At 47.2% G+C, this 20,331-nt stretch overlaps 1 protein-coding gene across 9 annotated transcripts in view; it reads right to left on the reverse strand.

Annotated features, from left to right (window-relative positions):
* The window catches only part of ATG7 (autophagy related 7), a 379,417-nt gene that overhangs the window by 596 nt on the left and 358,490 nt on the right, over positions 1–20,331 (reverse strand). The gene's annotated exons all lie outside the window — the stretch shown is intronic.

The following is a 20,331-nucleotide window of genomic DNA, read 5'->3' on the forward strand; positions in this document are numbered from 1 at the left end:
CTCTCCAGCACCCCCTGCAGAGCTACCACCCCTGACCCAGTCAGTCCCTGCTCACTTGTTTCTGTGGCCCTGACCATGACCCCAGATCGCCGCCTTTTTAATGATTTCCTTACTGTCCACCTGCTCTGTGGACGGCAGGCTCCCTGAGGTCAGGGACTTGGTCTGTGTGCTTGCTGAACGGGGCCCAGCCAGCCTGTGCACACACGTCCCGTCTCCACAGGCTCCCACCCCAGGTGGTCTGCTCCATCATCCATGTGAACTGTGGTCCAGATGCCATCCAGACGAAAAGCCACATGCCCCAGATGCTAAAGAACTGCTGCCTCGCCACAGTAAGCCTTTTCCCCACCAGCCCCAGTGGACGCCTGGGCAGGACAGTGCAGCCAGCCAGATCTTGCCTGTCTCGGTGTGTATAGTTGGGGAGCTTGGGGCTTCTGAGTCTGACCTGAGGTGGGGGGAAATGTGAACATGGGGAGAATAGGATTCCCCCACAGAAACCGGGAAAAGTGGAGGGAGGCACAGCCCGCTGGCCTCTTAGGCTAGCTCACTCTTTCTGGCCAGCACAGAGGCCCTCAGGCTCCTCGTACCCTGGGCTCCCTGGGGGGCTGGTCCCTGAACTTACGCCTCCAGACTTTCAGAATTCCTAGAACTGGTTGCAAAAGGCCACCTCAATGCTAGCTGAGCTGAGAGAAGGAACATCATGTTTACATGAGGCTGGCCCAGGGAGACAGGGAGGCCCAGCCAAGGTAAATATCAACACCAGCTTGGCTTTCAAAGTCAAGGATGTGGAAAATAAATAAGAGAAGGAAATTTCCTCTCTCTGAGGACCCAGCAGCCCAGGCCTGAGGGCTGGTGGGTGTGCCTCTTATACCCTGCCCCCATTTTTACATACATCTTATTGTCTGAGGACCCGGGGATGAGACTGCAAGGCCAACACCCAACTGCCTGCAAGAGCAGGGTTGGAATATGGAGAAGCCCAGTCTGGGGTTCAGCAGCCTGAGCGTGGCCAGGCAGGCCTTGCCCTCCTCCGGGCCCAGCTCATCCTCAGCAGGGCTTGAAGACTCTTGGGTCTGCCTCCTGGAGTGGGTCTCAGTGACAAGGGGAGGAGCGTTGGCTGCATTTGGAATGAAGGCTGCACTCAGGAGCCCTCGGACCTGGTGATCCTCCAGTTCTGACCATCTGAGCAGGCAAACGAGCCATGGGAGGGTTTGCCAGTGGAATTCATTCATTCTTTCACTGTGTCGTTCAGTAACACCCACTTATGGAGCCTGTCCCTGTGCCACGAGCTGTGCAGACCTGATGCAATAGTCCTTCCTACACTCCTCACAACAGCCTGTGAGGTGCAGATGGAAACAAGCTCAGAGTCAGGCAGCTTCCCCGGGGTCACACCGCAAGTAAGGTGCAGATCTGGGAGCCCAGGTGTGTGGGGCAAGGTTATGTGAACAAAAAGGGCTACCTGGACTACTTGTAGGGTTGGGGTGGGCAGGCTGCATGGAAGAGGGGGCCTTGACCCTCCACAACCTCCTGCCCCACCTCCCGGGAAGCCACCCTCCAGGGCTGGGCAGAGTCCGTGGTAATGAACTGTACCATCTGCGAATGGGTGATGAAGTTGTTTGCAGGACTCGGGGCTCGGGGAAGGTGGCATGGAGAGCAGGAGCCACCATTCATTTTACCGGATCTCAGTTATGAGGCCGGGTCCTTGGCACACAGCATGGGGAAGAGAGAGCTGGCCTGACGTGGGAGGTCCAGGCTGTGCGGGGGATCAAGTAAAGCACCCCAAGGGCTTATTATGATGGGACTCAACAGAAGGGGTAGGGGGTGGACTTTATATCACTGCTTGGGGATTTTTCCAGAGTGAACTCCCTGGGGCTGAGATGGGTTTCTCCACTGGGGCGGCCAGTCCTTTTCCTATCAGCTGGGCTCAGGAAGGCAGCAGCAGTCTTAATTTTAAATTTGCAGAAACTTCAGCCTTGACAAACACAGTGTGATCTCACTCACATGTGGAATCTGAAAAAGCTGAACTCAGAACCAGAGAACAGGTGGGTGGGTGGCCAGGGGCTGGGGGAAGTGTGGAGGTTTTGGTCGAAGGGCACACACTTTCAGCTACAAGAGGAATAAGTTGTGGGGATCTAACGTACAACATGGGGACTATGGTTAATACTGTATTAGATTCTTTAGATTTGCTAAAAGATCTTAAATGTTCTCACCACACACACACACACACACACACACACACCTGTAACTAGGTAGACAGGCTACGGAATGAGAAAATGTATTCCCCAGTGATATAGCTGATGGAGGTTAATATCCAGCATATGTAAGAAACTGATACAACTCAATAACTATTCTATTTAGAGGACACGAGAAGTGTTTCTCCAAAGAAGACATACAGACGGCTAACAGACGCATGCAGAGAAGCTCAATGTCACTGATCGGGGACATGGAAATCAAACCCACAGTGAGATACCACCTCACACCTGTCAGAACGGCAGTTACCAAAAAGTCAACAAATAACATGATGGTGTGGGTGTAGAGAAAGGGGAACCCCTGTCTGCTACTGGTGGGACTAAAAATTGATGCAGCCACAGTATGGCGAGCACTCAAAAAACTAAAATACAGGTCTACCGTATGACCCAGTAATTCCACTTGTGGGTATTCATCCAAAGAAAACGAAAACACTAATTCGAAAATATATGTGCATCGCATGTTCACTGCAGAATTATTTACAATAGCCAAGATATGGAAGCAGCCGAGGTGTTTCCTAGATGAATGGATAAAGAAGATATGATGTGATTATAACATATGACGGGATGTTATGTGAAGTCTTGCCATTTGCCACAACATGGAGGGACCTAGAGGTTATTTATACAAAACGAAGTCAGTCAGGGAAGGACAAATACCATATGGTTTCACTTATATGTGGAATCTAGAAAACATAACAAAACAAATACAAACTTACAGAAACAGAGACCAAAGGAAAGGGTGTCGGAGGGGCTGGGGGACAGAGATGAAGGGGATTACAGTCAATGATATTGTGGTAGGTCTGCACGGTGACAGATGATTACTAGAATTAGTGGGATGGTCATATGTAGAAAATGTCAAACCATGTTGTATACCAACTATAAACAAAAAAATGTTTAAAAAGTCTGAGGTGAGGAATGTATTAATTTGACTGGTAGGTCACAATTACACGTATGTTACATAGGCATGTTGTACAGCCTACAAATTTCTATTTGTCAGCTGTTACTCAATAAAGTTGGGGTGGGAAAAGTAAGCCTCATCTCCTCTTAGACTGTGGACCCCCGGAGGGGACTGAGGTCTGTCTGCTCCCTACGGGGTCCGCACAGCTTCTGGCCAAGAAGAGGCCCAGGAGAGCTCTCTTAGTAAATGAAGGTTCTATTAAGTTGGCAAAGTTATTTAAAAATGTTAATACATGTTAATACTCTGTGCTGAGAAGGGTATATCGAAACACTTGTAGGAGGAATATACACTGGTAATAAATTTTTAAAAAAATATTTGGGAATATGTAATGCAAATGTCCATACCGTAAGGAAGAGATAATCTTTTTTTAGCAGGTGATATGCAAGTATACAAAGAAGGCCCAAGAAAATAGTAAGATGAATACAGACCATAAAGAACATTCAGTGAGATAAGATAAAACATGAAGAACAAATTATAGAAACAATTATTAGAAAAAGTAGTGAAAGGGAAGAACCCATTCATTATAAGAGCAATGAAAAAGATAAACTCCCAGAGAACAGACCTAACATGAAATGTACAACATCTATTTGGGGGGAAAAGCCCAAAACCTCTTCAACACAGTCCCGTGACAGCCTCACGGAGTCTTACAAAGAGCGGGTGAACGGGCACCTTTGTTTATGCTCGGCAAGATTCAACATCAATCAAGGTGTCAACTTTTCCCAAGCTCATGTATAAATTTAACATAGGCTCAATCCTTAAAAATCAACAACTATCTTTTCTGGGGCTAGACAAGCTGGTTCTAAAGTTTAGGTGGAAAACAAAAGCAAGATTGTCTAGGAAAACCTTTGGAAAGAAGAGCAATGAGGAGGTTCCCCGGCGGTATGTTGCAGTGCCTGTAAGAACAGGGCTCTGTCAGTGGGAGCCCAGGTGGACGGGCCAGTGGGACAAAATGAGTCCAGAAACAACAGGATGGAATGTCGAAGTACATACGGAAATTCAGTATTTTGATGATAAAGGTCTGGGTAATGTGACCTCAGATCACTAGAAAAAAGTGGACTTTTTAATAGATGGTATGGTGACAACTGGCTAGTCATTTTCAAAATAATAAAATGGATCCCATGCCTTTCATTGAACATCAGAATAAACCCCGAATGGAACAGATACCCAAGTGCAGAACTGAAACCATGCATACTCTAACTAGATGCAAACAGGCGAGTTCCTTTATAACCTGGGAGTGGGGAGCCTGACCTAAAATCCATGAGAAGTAACGGCAGATACATTGGAATATGTAAAAACGTGTGAAATTGTGCATGGAAAAAACACTATGAGCAAAGTTGAAGAAACAAACACACTGGCAGGAAACACTGTAATATACCACAAAAGGCTAATCCCCCTCATACACACACAGTTCTTAAAAATCAAGAGAAGGAGCAATAAACTTATTTTTTTAAAGCTGGGAGGGGCTGCTTAGCCTTAATCAGAGTAATAGGAATGTTAAAATTTCTTAGGACACAAAAAATACCAACCAGAACACCTGACTGGGACCTCACAAAAGCTTGGTCTCGGAAAAACAACACTATGAAAGGGAAAAAGCAAACCCCAGCCTAGGAGCAAACACTCATACCGTGTCTCACAGGACTTGTGTCCAGAATATGCAGAAAATTCGTACAGTTCAATAATACAGACAACCTGATTTTTTAAAAATGACTAAAGATCTGAAGAGACACTTCCCAAAAGAGGAACAACAATGGCTGATAAGAACCTAAAAAGATGTTCAGCATTCTTTGTCTTCGGGGAATTGCAAATCTAAACCACAAAGAGTCAGCACACCCCACCTTCTAGAAAGGCCGAAATGGAAGCGGCTGGGAACTCAGACACTGCCGCTAGTGGGCACATTGACTGGCGCACCCGCTGGGGGGGGGGGGAGGTCTGACGGCTGAGAAAGTGAAACACACACCGCCTGACCCGACATTCCACTCCTGTTTCCCCAAAGACAGGAAAACACATGCTCGCAAGACGGCTGTGCAAGTGTGGTCACAGCAGCCTCATTCATAACAAGCACAAACTAGTCGACCCAGATGTCCACCAGCAGGCAGGGATACTGTGGGATGGCCACACAGTGGACACCACTGACCATCAAAGGAGCAAGCCGCTGGTGTACACAGCACATACATGTACCTTGGACTCCTTATGCTGAGTCAGAGAAGCCCACCACAAGAGACAGTGCACTGTGTGACTCCATGTACATGGAATTTTGGCAGGGGCAAGCTAATCTATGGTGACAGAAAGTACATCATTTGTCATAACTCACTAAACTCTACATTTTAAATGGGTGCATTTTATTGTATGAAAGGTATACCTTAATAAAGTTGACTTTTTAGAAAAGCGACACAGAGAGAACATTGCCTTATCTATCAGATTGGCAAAAATCCTGACGCCTGCCAGCACATTCTGTTGGTGAGCCTGCGGGAACAGCACTGCCCTGCGCTGCCGGTGGGACGTGAACAGTGTAACCCCGCATGGGGAGTCCGCCTACAGCCGGCAGAACTACTGCTGTCTCAACTGTTGAGTTAGCAGGCTCCCTTTCAGGAGTCTGTCTGAAGGTACACCTCCACAACACAAAAGGACGGCATTCACTGCTGCGTGATTAATTACAGGAGACTAAACAACCCAGGGGGGAACAAGCTAATTAAACCACTCACTGCGTGTCCACACTGTGGACCACTGGGGCCCTAAAGCACAGTGAGAAAGAGCTCAATGCACTGACAGGAGGCAGTTTCCAAAATCCAAAAAAATGCAGAGTATCTATGGCATTCCACTTGTGTAGAGAAAGACAATATAATGGGAAAGACAAAATATAAAGACAATATATTTAAAAAATTTTTAATCTTCACCCAAGGATTTGTTCATTGATTTTTTTTAAGGGGGAGAGAGAAAGGGAGGGAGGGTAGGGGAGAGAGAGAAACATGGATCGGTGGCCTCCTGCATGCGGGGACTGAACCCGCAACCCAAGTACGTGCCCTGACCAGGAATGGAACCCGCAGCCTCTGGCAGTACAGGGTGACACTCCAACTAACTGAGCCAGTGGCCAGGGCTGGAATTCCTTTTGTCTTTTGCAGAAATAAACACAAACTGATTTAAACGGGCACCTGCTCATTTAAACTGGGTGTCAGGAGACCGCTCTGAGCAGACCTTTTAACTTGAGCATCAAGGAAGTGTTTCACATATTTAAAAATTATATCCAAAGAAATAATCCAAAGCACAGCAACAAAATGATTAATTGGACTTTATCAAAATTAAAGGCTTCTTAAAAGAATATATTTAAGAACACTATTAAAGTGAAGCGACAACTCTGAAAGAAAATACTTAAGGAACGTGCATCTAGACCATTGACAAGTCAATGATAAAAGGCAAGTAACCCAATTAAAAATGAACAAAGGAGTTAAACAGACATTTCTCCAGGAAAGGTATGTGAGTGGCTGAGAAGCGGGAAGACACAGACATAGATGCGTGCATGTCATTAGGCATCAGGAAAATGCAAATCAAACCACAAGGAGATTCCACTTTGCACCCATGACAACGGTTTCAACCAAGAAGCCAGACACCAGCAAGTGCTGGTTGTGATCTGGAGAGCGCGGAGCCCTTACACGCCGAGGAGGGGATGTCAAGTGGTGTGGCCACTTTGAAAACAGACGGCAGTTCATCAGAAAGTTAGACTGAGAGCTACCATGTGGCCCGGCAGTTCCACTCCAGGGGGTACCCCCAAGAGAGATGAAAACCTATGTCCACATAAGAACTTCTGCATTAATGTGCATGGCATCACCTGTAATAGTCAAAATGTGGACGCAACCCAAATGTCCCCCAGTGGATCAATGGACAATGCGGTCTGTCCGCACAGCGGCGTGTTCCTCGGCCGCGCACCGCCTGCACACGGTCTTCTGCGGAGCCTGGAGGACGCCGCTGCGACCACCCCCATTTTAGAATGTAGGCCACTTGAGCTGGAAAGAGGAAATGACATGACTGCCAGGGAGAACTTGAAGAGCTGGTTGGGGGTAGGAGAAAGGCTTTTTCCACTTTATCTCACCACTTCCATCTGGTTAATACTCCTAAAAACCAGTGAGGGGCAGTCTGAAGTCTGCTTCCTGGACCGACACCGCGATGCTGACACACAGGGTGGGCTCAGGGCCGACACTGCGATGCTGACACACTCAGGAACCACGGGTTCAAACCCAGGGGGCTGAAAGGCAAGACCAGCCTCTGCCTGTACTGCCTCCTGAGTCCCCACCTCTGTCTTTGGCCCCCTTGCAGGCGGCTGATCCTAAGCTCCTGTCCTGAGGCCAGGACTGTGGGCTCAGGCAGGCAGTAGGCTGCCCCACTGTGGGCCAGCGGGGGCGGGGGGCAGGGGAGCCTGTCCCCACGGTCAAGGCTGGAACCAACCCTGCTTTGCAGCAGCGTCTGGGCCCACAGCTCTAAACCAGGAGGACCTCCTAACCATGGGAGCTCATCACGAGGACCAGGGAGAGTGTGTGGCTGGACCGCACACCCCCAGAGGGCCTCAAGGTTTCACTTTCTGATCTGCAAAGGAGACAGCACGTTGGAGCAGAGCTGTTTGTCATCCAGCTTCAAACTTGTGTCCTATTTCTGGACCACACCGCCTGGAGTGCGCCATGGACCAAGGTTTTTCTTTTATAAACACTGTAATTATCCTGTGAATAGCACAATTATATTTGTGTGTGTGTGTTAAAAGTGTTCATTTGTTAAATGTAAACATTTCAAATTACCACAGTTCTTGAAACCCGGTTTTGGCATTTCCCTATTTTTTAATAAAAAAATGGAAATATTTAGACCTCGCCTGCTCCTGACACTTCCATGCTGGGTCCTCACAGGCACAATTCTCTGTTGGGTGCAGACACGGCTGGGACCCCCAGGGGGAGGGCGGGGCTGTTTCTGGGGCCACTGTGCAGGCTCCTAGTGCCCACAAGGGAACGGGACACCACCTCCTCAGATACCACTGGCCCCTGGCTGCTCACCTTCAGTCTCCACAGCCCTGTGGTCATGTTCCCGCCCACACTCCACACAGCATCAGACTGGTTTTCTTAGAAAACAATCCCATAGCGTCGTGCCCCGGTTTTACAGCCTTTAAGCGCCCCCCACCCTGGGCACATAGGGAATGTGCAACCCATACTCATTCCTGGGCCACTGGTCCCTATGCCCTGGCCCTGCTGACCTTCCCGAGCTCTCCTTCCTTAGGACCCACGCACACTTTCCTTTGGCATGGGAGACCCCGCCCAGGACCCTGCACCACAGGCTGGCTATGCGCAGCTCTTGGTGTCTTCTTGATCACCGATCACCCATCTCGAAGAGCCTCCCCCGCACTCTCTGGCTCAGACGACCCATTTGGTTCCTCCAGAGAACCTCCTGTAACCCATCACCACCTTTCTGTTAGTGCATCTGCCTGACTCCCCGTAGAGTAGGATCATGAGCTGCAGGAGGGCAGGGCCTAGTCTGCTGGTTCACCCCGTGCGCCCAGCCCTGGTGCACAGCCTTGCCCAGTACACAGCTTTAGAATGAGCAGTGATTCAGAACCATCTTCTCCGGACACAATTCTACAGTGGAGAGGAGATAGGGGAATTTGGGGGATAAATATAATACACAAGAATCAAACAGTAAAGAAAGGGCCCCCTCAATACAGCTGGTTTCTGGCAAGTCATGCCCTTGGCTTCCAAGCCCCAAAGGACACTGGGGCAGGACTGCGGTCATCTCCTGGTGGGAGCCCCTGGGATAGTCCCTTTCCAAGAACGGCCTTAGATCCAGACCGTGGTGCCTTATTCTCCCTCCTGGACGCCACCATGGGGTCTCAAATGAAATCACAGGATGCAGAGTTGTGGAAAAGTTTTGCTTCTGGAAAAAGTCCTGCCCCAAGGCAGGATTGGTGCTGGTCAGAGAGGATGCTCTACACTTAGTGGCTGCGGGACTTCTCTAGATCACCTTGCAGGCTAACCTGTGACACACCCATGTAGTATGTGCCTGGGGTAGCGGGGGGACCAGGAGGTGCTACTGGGTAAAGACCCAGGTTCTGACTCCCCAGTCCCCAGATGCCCTCCTGGAGCCCCTGCCCCACCACGGACAGCGGAACCCACTCGGGAGCAGCCCCGCCCTCTGTCTCACAGGAAGTCCAGAATCCAGGGGGAAAGGAGGATAGCCCCCTAGTGACCACAGGATTGAAAGTTTCAAGATCCTCCTGCCCCTTGGCCAAGGGTGGCTGGTGTGAGCTGCCAACGCCCACAGGGGCCTGACGAGAGGGAAGAAGAGAGCAGAGAGCTGCACAAGGAGGGCTGGAGCGGATGGGGCGGGCTCCCCTGGGGACTGACAACCCACGCTTCCCAGGGGACACCCGAGTGTCCCTGCTCCGTGCCAGGCAGACAGGGCCCTGGCTCCCATTATATCCCCAGGCCGCTCACCTTCCCCAGTGGACATGAAGACTCTGCTTCCCCGATCCCATGCTCAGGGGTCTGCACCCCCTCTTCTTCCATGCCCCATTTTGGCACCTCCCCTTTGAAAGATGCCCACCTGCCATCCCGCCCTTACACCCACTCACTACCTCCTCTAGCCCGGCCTCTGCTGGACACTGGAGTCTGGAGAGGAGTTAAGACCTAAACCTTCTTCTTAGGGAACCCCAGCCTCAAACTTGCCTTCAGACACCAGACAGCTTTGGGCTGGGGGATGGAAGGAGGATGGGGGTTAGCGAGAACTTCTGGGGCAACTTCCAGCTCTAGAGCCTTCTGGTGGGGCACTTATTGCCAGCCTTTCCCATCCCCACTCCCGCCCCCAAAGGTGCCAATTCAGGAGCCCTGCATGCACTTCCTCATGACCCCATTGCTCTAGGGATTCCATGAACAAGGTTAATGTTTACTAGAAAGAAATAGTCATGGCTGAGGCAGCTGGAAGGTGCAAATAATGACTTGTACAAAGCACACGGGGCTGCCAGTGGTGAGGGGAGAAAAGGGAGGAAGGAAATGCTTTAAGTTGGTGGCAGGATGGGGCCTCCACTGCTGAGGTGGGATCGGAGGATGCCTCTGCCTGCCTACAGCCTGCACCGCTGATCAAAGGCTCATAGAGGAGGCAGAGCCTAGGCCTATGCACACTGCCCCCCAGTTTTCCCTGGCCCCCCTACAACGATGCTCTGGGCTACAACTGATAAAAAGGGAGGTATAAAAAAAAGTGGCCTCATGCTTCAGAACCTAGATCCAGGGAAAAGGACCAGCCCACCCACTCTGAGGAGTGCGGGTGGTGCTAGCAGTTCCTGAACTCTCTGCTCCAGTACCAAGAACTCAGCTCACACTTGAAACACGGAGAGACAGGGACAGGATGTCCTGGAAGAGGGTGTCTAAGCAGTCTCATCTGAAAGGAGGTACAGGAGTGGGTTGCGGGGGAAGGTGGAGAACAGGCTGCAGAGAGCAGGTGCTAGGCCACGAGGGGAAGAAATGGAGAGCAAGGCAGGTCCTGCGAGCTGCAGGTCTCAGGCACGTCACCCAGTGTCAGTGAGGCTCTGTGACCTCCACGTGAAGAAGGGCTCCCGGTTTCCACCTTCCCACCAGAGGCCGAATGGGCCGCTGAGGCTGGGGAGGAGGGACGTGGGAGCAGGGGGAACATCAGTTCCACGGGGGACAGGAGGACCAGGCAATTGTCTGGGCCAGAAAAGAGAAACTGCTGTCAGGGCTGGAATCCCCCCACTATGAGGCGAGGTGATGGGAGAGATTGGTCCATGCACAGGGTGAGTACTAGGCAGGCATCAAGCATGTTTTCGAGCAAGTTTTAATGATGTGAGAACATGACCAGGAATTAAAATGAAAAGAGGAAATAAAACTATGATCAGTCTGACCACAGCCACATGCGTGCATGGTTAAAAAAAAAAAAAGTCTATATAAGTAAGAAGCAAACCAGAGCCTCTAAGTGGTGGAATTAAGGGTATTAATTTTATTCTCTACCTTAGATGCTCCCACAGGACTTTCACAGTCAGAAAAAAACGCAGTGTAGAGAGAGGGCCTACTGAAGCCCCCGCCCCGCTCCCAGCGACTGGGAGAGAGCACTGGCCACAGGAAGCGCTCTGCCGGCCTCCTTGGTGCACAGGGACTGGCACCTGTTGATCCCCTTTGTTTTTCCCTCCCAGGAAGTTCCGCAAAGCAAAATAAGAAACCTGCTACGGGGAAACGCTGCCATTTTAACCACAGGCTCCTTGGTGAGGTTTAAAGGGGGAGACCCTGGAATCCCCAGCCCACAGTACAGGCTGCCCAGTGCCTCCCTGGTGGGTTAGTCTGGAACATGGGCCCCAGGGCTCTGCTATATGTAGCACCCTCCCTCTGGACAAATCCTAAGTGAGCACCACACCCTAATAACTGCAATTCGAGTTAATGGCCTAAAGACAAGGGTGGCTGTACCCTGAGAGGGGTCACTCCAAGGACCGATGAGGAGCAGCCCGTCTTTGGCGCTCAGCTCCTCAGGACCTAATGACACTCAAAGGTGGGAGCGCTCCAGATAGCAGCAGCAGCAGCAGCGAATGACTTAACAGGCTGTGTCCCATGTGCTTCAGCTTCCCTGTTTAGTTTGGGGAGTAGCGAGGATGTATTCTGGGGATGGAATGAAGAAATGGAGGAGAGGGATGTGAGGGGGAAGGACGGCTGGGCCCCAGGCTTGTTTGCTCTCGTCCAAGCTTCCAAACACATTTTTCAAATTAGGTGGTAAGAATACAGGGCAATTTCTGTGGCACCAACATATTTTCTTTCAAGATATGATTTATATGTTTGGCCCACATTTTAAATGAAATGGTTATTGAGATAAATGGCCATGCTGGAGGCTGCAAAAATGGTTTCCATTATGTAGTTCTTCTTTTCAGTTCTTTAGAAAAGTTTCTGAAAGGTGCCCCTTTAAAAAGGCGGACACTTGCATTTTTGTTTTCTAACTCAAAGGGTTTTTGGGGTCAGTGCTGGAGAGAGGAGGAGAAGGAAGAAAAGCCTGAGACAGCTCTAAAGTGAGGTGAATGTAGAATATAAACATACACAGACTTTACTTGGTAAGGAGATAATTTTGAAACTTTAAATAATGCAAATGCAGGCGACTTGGGATATCAGGCGAAGGCCAGGCTTCAGTCTCGGGCAGGCACTCTCCGAGGGCCCTGCCCCTGGGCCTGATCAGCGAGGACCCTGGGATGAGACAGACGCTGACCTGGGACCTTGCATTAAGCTATAGGAACCAGCCAGCGTGGCAGTGAGATAAGGACAGTAAAGGGTAGAGTGGCAGAAATAGACCCACACATAACTGGGTCAGCTGTCAACAAAGGTGCCAAGGTAATTCAGTGGGGAGACTTTTTTCAACAAACGGTGCTGGAACAATTAGATAACACTAGGGGGAAAAATGAACCTCATCCTTACCTTAACCATACACAGAATTTAACTTGAAATGAATCATAAACATACATGTAAAGGCTAAAAGTATAAAACTTCTAGAAAACATAAAAATTGTAATGAGATTTTGGGACAGGAAAAGAATTCTTAGGATAGTATGGACCATAACATAAAAAATTTAATGAGCTGTACATGAACAAAATTCAAAATTTTCTCTCTCTTAAAGACAACACTAACCAAATGAAAGGGCAAGCCAAAGACACGGAGGAAACATATGCAATACATACATCTGAGAAGGGACCCGTGTCTAGAAAACACAAAGAACTCTTACCACTCAATAAGAAGAAGATAAATAACCCAATGAAAATATGGGCTAAAGATCTGAAAGAAATGTCACTCACACAAGAAGATGTACAGATGGCAAATAAGTACATGAAAAAATGTTCAGCATCCACCGTCATCAGAGACCTGTGATTAAAACCACAAGATAACACCACACAACTACCCGTATGGCTAAAATTAGAGACTGCAGCCCCAAGTGCTGGCCAGGGTGTGGAGCAAGCAGAACTCTCCTACATTGCTGGTGGGAACAGCAAATAATGCAGCCACTTTGAAAAACAGTTTCTTTAAAAATTAAACATTTATTTCATATAATAATGCAACAATTATAGTCCTCACTAATCACTTAAGAGAAATGAAAACACCAGTCATTTGACTTCTGGCCAAGATGGAGCCATAGGTTCGTAGATACACTTTGCCTCCTCGCAAAACCAAAAGAAAGACAACAACAAATTTAAAAACAAAAAGTAACCAGAACTACCAGAAAATTGAACGGTATGGAAGTCCAACAACCAAGGAGTTAAAGAAGAAATGTTCACCCAGATCGGTAGGAGGGGCCGAGACTGGCAGCAGGAGCGAAGAGGACCCACAGCAAGGCAGTGGCTGGTGGACCAGGTGGTCCCACATTTGCGTGCGGATAAACTGGGAGGAACAACTGGGGAGCAAGACCACACAACCCAGGGTTCCAGTAGGGGAAAATAAAGCCTCAAAACCTCTCATGTAAAAACTTGTGGGAGTTGCATCAGTGGGAGAATCTCCCAGCCTCACACCTGGGAATCAGCACCAGAAAGGCCCAATTTGCTTGTGGGTGGAGGCAGTGACTGAAAGCCGCCCCACAGCTGAGCAAAGGCACTGTTCCCTCTCTGACCCCTCCCACGCATACAGAACACAACTTGACATGTGGGTTTTCCCACCCTGGCGAATACCTAAGGCTCTGCCCTTTACTACATAACATGCATGCCAAGACAAAAAAAATATGGCCCAAATGAAAGAACAGATCAAAGATCCGGAAAAAATACAACTAAGTGATGAAGAGACAGCCAACCTATGAGATACACAGTTCAAAACATTGGTAATCAGAATGCTCACAGAATTGGTTGACTATGGTTGCAAAGTAGAGGAAAAAGTGAAAGCTATGAAAAGTGAAATGAAGTGTACAGGGAACCAACAGTGATGGGAAGGAAACTGGGACTCATCAACGGTTTGGACCAGAAGGAAGAAAGAAACACTCAACCAGAACAGAATGAAGAAACAAGAATTCCAAAAAATGAGGAGAGGCTTAGGAACCTCCAGGACAACTTAAAATATTCCAACATCTGAGTCATAGTGGTGCCAGAGGGAGAAGAAGGGCAAGAAATGGAAAATTATTTGAAAAAAATAATGAAGGAGAACTTCTCCAATCTGGCAAAGGAAATAGACCTCCAGGAAGTCCAGGAAGCTCAGAGAGTCCCAAATAAGATGGACCCAAGGAAGCACACACCAAGGCACATCATCATTACATTGCCCATCATTAAAGAGAAGGAGAGAATCTTAAAAGCATCAAGAGAAAAGGAGACAGTTACCTACAACGGAGTTCCCATAAGGCTATCAGGCGATTTCTTAAAAGAAACCTCACAGGGGAGAAGGGGCCAGAAAGAATTATTCGAAGTTGTGAAAGGCAAGGAGCTACATCCAATATTGCTCTATCTGGCAAAGCTATCATTTAGAATGGAAGGGCAGATAAAGTGCTTCCCAGATAAGGTCAAATTCAAGGAGTTCATCATCACTAAGCCCTTATTATATGAAATGTTAGAGGGACTTATCTAAGAAAATGAAGAAGATAAAAAATACAAAGAGTAAAATGACAACACACAATTATCAACAACTGAACGTAAAACCACAAAAACTAAAACAAAAATGAACTAAGCAAACAACTAGAATAGGAACAGAATCACAGGAATGGAGATCACATGGAGGGTGATCAGCGGGGAGGGGAACAATAGGGGAAAGTTACAGGGAGTAAGAAGCATCAATGGTGGGCACAAAATAGACAGGGGGAGATTAAGAATAGTACGGGAAATTGAGAAGCCAAAGAACTTATATGTATATATATATATATGACCCATGGACATGAGCTAAGGTGGGGGAATGATGGTGGGAGGGTGGGTAGAGGGCAGAGGGGAATAAAGGGGAGAAAAAAATGGGACAACTGTAATAGGATAATCAATAAAATATATCTAAAAAAAGAGAAATGAAAACAAATATTCACACAAAGATACATACACAAACACACTGGAGCTTTATCAACAGTTTCAAAATGGAAACAACTCAAATACTCATTGATGGGTGAGTAAATAAACATAATGGCATATCCGTACAATGGGATACTGTTCGGCAGTAGAAAGGGACAAACTACTGACACATGCAACATGAATGAATCTCAAAAATATTATGCAGAGCAAAAGAAGCCAGACAGAAGAGTACTGAATATATGATTCCAAAAGACAATTCCAAAATTTGTATGAAATCACAAAAGACCCCAAACAGCCAAAGCAATTATGAGAAAGAAGCACAGAGTAAAGGCACCACATCTCCTGGTTTCAAATCATATAAAGCTATAGTCATTCAAACAGCATTGTACTGGCATAAAAATAGATGCATAGACCAATGCAACAGAACATCCCAGAAACTAACCCCCACACATTTATGGTCAACTGATATTTGACACAGGAGCCAAGAACATTCGTTGGGGAAATGGTAGTGTCTTCAACAAATGGTGCTGAGAAAACAGGATGACTACATGCAGAAAAATGAAGTTGAACCCCCCCGTCTTACACCATTCACAAAAGTTAACTCAAAATGGATTAAAAAAGTAAACCCAAGACCTGATACTGTAAGACTCCTGCAAGAAAACATAGGAAAGAAGATCCTTAACATATGACATTGGCAATGGGTTTTAGATATGACATAAATTTATAAACACAAGCAACAATGCAAAACTCAACAAATGAGATGGCATCAAACTGAAACACTTCTGCACAGCTCTGGCTGGCGTGCTCAGTTGTCGGAGTGTTGTGCCATAAATCAAAGAGTTTTGGGTTCAATTCCTGGTTCCCTTTTGGGGCACGTGTCTGGGTTGTGGGTTTGGTCCCAGGTTGGGGTGCGTGCAAGAGGAGGCCATGTTTCTCGTCCTGTTTCTCTCCCTTCCTTGCCTTCTCTCTAAAATCAGTAAGCACAACCTTGAGTGAGGATTAGAAAAAAAAATGAAACTGCTGCACAGCAAAAAAAAAGAAGAAAATGAAAGGCAGCCTACAGAATGGGAGAAAATGTTTGCAAACCATATATTGGATGAGAGGTTAATATTGAAAATACAAGGTCCATCCAAAAAGTCCAAACATTGTTAAGATAATGAGAACATTTTGTGCAACATTAATGTAACCTGGCAGCCACAGGAGAATGGACTGGAATGTGCATGTGCGAACAATGATGACTTCAATGTACTAGTTAGTAGGGGTGGTAGATGCTGTTGAGTGAGCATGTGTACTGTGTGGCTGTCAAATAACAAATGACTAAGCAAGTAGAGCAACGAATCTGCATCAAACTTGCATTTACCTTGAACATTCCTCTGCAGAAGTTATTTGGATGAATCAGAAGGCTACAGCTATGGGCAAATGGTGACTGGCAGCTTCATCATGACAATGTGCCTCCTCATGTATCATGTCTCATGCAGAGTTTTTTTTTGTGAAACATCAAATCACTCAGGTGACTCAGCTACCCTACAGCCCAGGTTTGGTGCCCTGTGACTTATTCCTTTTCCCAAAACTAAAATCGCCTTTGAAAGGGAAGAGATTTCAGATTGTCAATGAGATTCAAGAAAATACAATGGGGCAGCTGATGGTGATTGGGAGAACTGTGTGAGGTCCCAAGATACCTATTTTGAAGGGGACTGAAGTGTCATTGTCCTATGTACAATGTTTCTTGTATCTTGTCCCTTCTTCAATAAATGTCTCTATTTTTCATATTACATGACTGGATACCTTCTGGACAGAACTTGTATATAAATAACTCACATGACTCAATAACAAAAATATAAACAGTCTGATTAAAAAATGGGCAGAGGATCAGAATAGACCTTTTTCCAAAGAAGACATTCAAATAATCAATAGCTACATGAAAGGGTGCTCAACATTACTAATCATCAAGGAAATACAAATCAAAACAGGAGTGGGACACCTCACACCTATGAGAATGGCTATTATCAAAGCAATAAGAAATAGCAAGTGTTAGGGAGGATGTGGAGAAAAGGGAACCCTTGTGCACTGTTGGGAATATAAATTGGTGCAACCACTCTGGAAAACAGTGGAGACTCCTCAAAAAGTTAAAAATAGAACTACCACATGATCCAGTAATTCCACTCCTGAGTCTACAGCCAAAGGAAATGAAAACAGGACATCGAAGACGGGCATGCACTCCCATGTTCACTGCAGTAGAGAGAGAGAGAGAGAGAGAGAGAGAGAGAGAGAGGGAACATTATTCAGCTGTAAGAAAGAAATCCTGCCATCTGAGACGTGAATGGACCTGGAGGGCACTGTGTGAAGTGAGATGAGTCAGACAGAGAAGGACAAACACTGTGTGATCTCACTTGTATGTGGAGTCTTAAAAAGCTGAACTCGTAAAAACAGAGTAGAGTGGTGGTTACCAGGGCCTAGCGGGTGGGGGAATTGGGGGATGCTGATTAAGGGCACAAACTTGTAATTGGTAGGTAAATAAGTCCTGGGGATCTCATGCACAGCAGAGTGATCATAGATAACGAGACTGTGTTACAAACTTTAAAGCTGCTAAGACACTAGACCTTAATTGTCCCCACCACACAAAAGGAATGACAATTGTGACGTGATGGGTGATGGAGGTGTCAGCTAAAGCTATGGTGGTAATTATATTGCAATATATAAGTATCAAATCAATATGTTGTACACCTTAAACTTATACAAGGTTATATGTCAATTATATCTCAATAAATTTTAAAATAAAAATAAAACAAAAGATATGATTTCATTTATATGGAGCCCTAGGAGATACAAACATAACCTGCTATGACAGAAAGCAGATCCTTGGTTGCCTGGGGCTGGGTGGTGAGGAATTTCAATGCAAAGGGTCCCAAGAAAATCTTTACATTGGGATGATGGAAATTGTTCCCCTTTTTTTAAATGCTCATTTATTTTTTTAGAAAGAGGGGAAGGGAGGCAGAGAGAGAGGAAGAGAAACACTGATGCAACCCAAGCATGTGCCCTGACTGGGAATCGAACTGCGACCCTTTGGTTTACCAGATGACACTCCAGCTGAGTCACACCAGCCAGAGCCGTCCCTATTTGACTGTGGTGGTGGTTATACAGTGAGTGATTTTGTCAAAACTCACTTAAAAAGTACACTTTTACATTCATTTTTTGTATGTAAACTGTACCTCAAGAACTTGTTTTTCAAGAATTCAGCAAAAGAAAAAAATCTAGCTAAAATGGAGGGGGTTCACAGAATATAAATACATATTTATAACACTTACCAAAATAAAAGGGATATTGTATCCTTTCCAAAATGGGCAAGAAGGCAGAAGGTGGGCAACCCTGAACTGGGGCCCCATCCCCCCTTTCAGCACTCAAATTGTTGCCCAACCATTTTATCCAGAAGTCTTATTTCTTGAGCTCTTTAAGCAGAACAGTATTATTCTGGCCTAGCATCCTCCTGCTTCCTCAGCTGGACAGCATCCCTTCTGGACAGGATTCCCCCCACCCTCCGTGTCACCAGTCAGCACCGAGTGGTTCAGGCCCAGGAGCTGAGGGCTGTCTCTGAAGTCAGACTTCTGGATTTTGTCCCTGCTCTGCCGCTCACTAGCTGTGTCACCGTGGGCAACTTACTTAACCTCCCTGTGCCTCCCTTTTCTCATCTGGAAAACAAAGACAAAAATGGCATCTCCCTCACAGGGTTATTGCCATAATTAAATGAGTTAAGGGATATAAAGTGCTGAGAATAGTGCCTGACACAGCAAACATGTGAGTATGTGCTGTTACTTGTTTAAAATGATAGAGAACACAACTTTACCACCTGAAAAAAAAAATCCCTGTTTACATCATTAACATTTTTTTGGTAAACTCTGGGAAGGTGTCAATCTCATAACCACCCAATTAAAGCTTTTCATGCCGAAAATAGCATGGAGCTGTTTCCTCCTCTCCGCTGTCTCTCCTCCAAGAGGACATCTTCGAGTGGCTCCTTTTCTCCCTTAGTCACAAGAATTACTAAGTGCAGATTCTGTGTCATATTCAAATATGACTCTTTATTCTCCACTACACTGTGGGATCTTTACAGATAAAGAGCTTACGCCTCTGAGAGTACAGATGACTCGGGGCCACACAGCACAGCCTGGACTCAAGTCCAGGTCTCTGTTCCTGTGCCCCACATTCTCGTCTCCACTGTAGCTTCTGGCAAATAGGACCATTTTGAGGCTCAAAGTGGGTGTCTTGCCAAGAGAACTATCTCCTGAAGGGAAACTGTCTGTGCTGGCCTCTGGAAGGCCGTCCCAAAGCTGCCGACCGGTCACTGCCGAGAGGGCAGCACCACCAGCCAGTCTCTGGGCTCTCAGTTACCACGGACCCGAGCACAACCCCATGCTCCGTGTGACGGCAGCTCTCTAGAAATCCCACAGATGGATGTCAGTTTCCCGTGATGCTCTGGGACAGCAGGCGGCCCTGTGCTCCGTGGCTTCTCCTAGCTCGGTGGACAGGAAAGGCCGTCTGAAATCACACACCAGCCCCTCTTCCCCTTCTGCGGCCCCTGCTATGCTCACGGCACTGCCAGCGCAGTGGCACTGGGGATGAAGGGGCTGGCGCTGGGCTTCGGGCAAGGAGCTCCCAAGTTCAGACCTGGGTTCTGTCACTTGCTTCATCTGTCTGAGACTCAGTTTCCACCATCAACCTCACAAAGGTCATCAAGGGTAAATACAGTTATGATTGGAAAGCAGTCATCCAGAACCTGGCAGCAGGCCTGCCCTTAGGAAATGTCAAACAAATCCGAGTCCAACTGTGCTGCGGCCACAGGAGCAAGTAGTGGGGTGGGGAGTACGAAACCCTCTTGGCTGTTGACTAAGGACATCATATGACATCATGCGGGATTTGGTCTGTTTTATAACCTCCATCACCACTACATGCAGATCCCTGAGGGAACATGGGGCCTGAGACCGAGAGACCAGGAAGGAAAATGAAGCTCTTTATGGAGGAAGTATCCATCCATTCAATCACCTGGCCTTTCAACAAGCATTTATGGAGCACCTACTGTGTACCAGGCCCTATGCTAGACTCTGGGTGTTCAGCAGGGACCAGGACAGATAAGGCGCCCACTCTTGGGAGGTCCCCACTGTGTGAGCTCA

This window comes from Phyllostomus hastatus, unplaced genomic scaffold, assembly GCF_019186645.2.
Source record: "Phyllostomus hastatus isolate PE091 unplaced genomic scaffold, TTU_PhHast_1.1 phas_contig_16, whole genome shotgun sequence".
NCBI lineage: Eukaryota > Metazoa > Chordata > Mammalia > Chiroptera > Phyllostomidae > Phyllostomus > Phyllostomus hastatus.